Source organism: Cynoglossus semilaevis, chromosome 4, assembly GCF_000523025.1.
Source record: "Cynoglossus semilaevis isolate Cse_v1.0 chromosome 4, Cse_v1.0, whole genome shotgun sequence".
NCBI lineage: Eukaryota > Metazoa > Chordata > Actinopteri > Pleuronectiformes > Cynoglossidae > Cynoglossus > Cynoglossus semilaevis.
In genome coordinates, this window is record NC_024310.1 from 5,759,959 (window position 1) to 5,761,460 (window position 1,502).

A 1,502-nucleotide genomic window follows, 5' to 3' on the forward strand; every position below is an offset into this window, starting at 1 on the left:
ATCAATCAAATCAAATTTTATTTATATAGCCCACATTTACAAAATACAGTTTGTCACATGGGGCTTCACAGGGTTGGTAACATCCTCTGTCCTTAGACCGTCAGCCAGGGTAAGGAAAAACTACCGAAAGAGAAACCCTTTCAACAGGGAGAAAAGAGAAAGGTAGAAACCTTAGGGAGAACCACAGGTGACGGATCCACTCCCTGGACGGACAGACGTGCAATAGATGTTATCAGAACATACATTGTACAAATACATAAAAACCAATGAAGAAAAAAAAGTCGTGGTAGTGGCAGTAGTCCTGTGCTCCTCCTGTTCACCGGTGGCAGCAGAACTGTAAAAGAGTGGGACCAGTTTCCTAAGTGTATACATGGTGGTCGGTATGAATATAGGACAGGACAGAAGAATAAAGTAAGACCGTAGAGTCTGTGTCCTCATTATAAGTGCAAGATGAAGTGAAATGAAATGAAATGCAATGCCCCCCAGCAGTCTAGGCCTATAGCAGCATCTTTTTAGACTGTTCTAGTCGGGGCATGTTTAATCTAATTTAGGCTATAGGCTATACTATACAAATGGGTTTTGAGTCTCACTTTAAAGGACGAGACAGAATCTGACTCTCTTACTGAGAGTGGGAGCTGGTTCCACAGGAGAGGAGCCTGGTAACTAAAAGTTCTACCACCCGTTCTATTTTTATTTATTTTAGGGATGACCAATAGATTCGAATTTTGGGAGCGCAGTGATCTATTTGGTTTGTATGGGGTAATTAAATCACAAATGTATAATGGGGCTTGATTATTTAGGGCCTTGTATGTGATTAAAAGTATTTTAAAGTCTATTCTACTTTTTACTGGGAGCCAGTGTATTGAAGCCAAGACGGGGGTTATATGTTCTCGTCTTCTAGTTCCGGTCAGTATGCGTGCTGCCGCATTCTGGACCAGTTGAAGGCTTCTTAAGGACTTATTGGGACATCCTGATAGTAGCGAATTGCAATAATCCAGCCTGGAGGTTATAAAGGCATGGATTAGTTTTTCAGAATCTGGTCGTGATAACATTTTTCTAATGGATTTAATGTTACGTAGGTGGTAGAAGGCTGTTCTACAGGTTTGGTTAATATGTTTTTGTAGTGATAAATCCTGATCAAACAGGACACCCAGGTTCCTTGCTTTACCACAGGGGACTGGGGTAGAACTACCTATGGTTATAGTTAGATTTGACAATGGTGCTCTTATATGTTTAGGCCCTAAAACTATGACCTCAGTTTTTTCTGTGTTAAGCATTAGAAAATTCTGGGTCATCCATGTCAGAATGTCTCTAAGACAATCTTGGATTTTAATTAAGGGGTTTGGGTCATCTGGCCGTACCGATACATACAATTGGGTGTCATCTGCGTAGCAATGAAAGTTTATGTTGTGCTTCCTGATGATGTTGCCTAGTGGCAGCATGTACAAAGTGACTATATTTACTTACAGTATTTAACTGTAATCAAAGGTTGGTGTACCAAA

The 1,502-nt window shown here is 40.5% G+C and overlaps 1 protein-coding gene across 2 annotated transcripts in view; it reads left to right on the forward strand.

Annotated features, from left to right (window-relative positions):
* Positions 1–1,502, forward strand: part of LOC103377832 (TRAF-type zinc finger domain-containing protein 1-like) — a 9,770-nt gene that overhangs the window by 5,544 nt on the left and 2,724 nt on the right. The gene's annotated exons all lie outside the window — the stretch shown is intronic.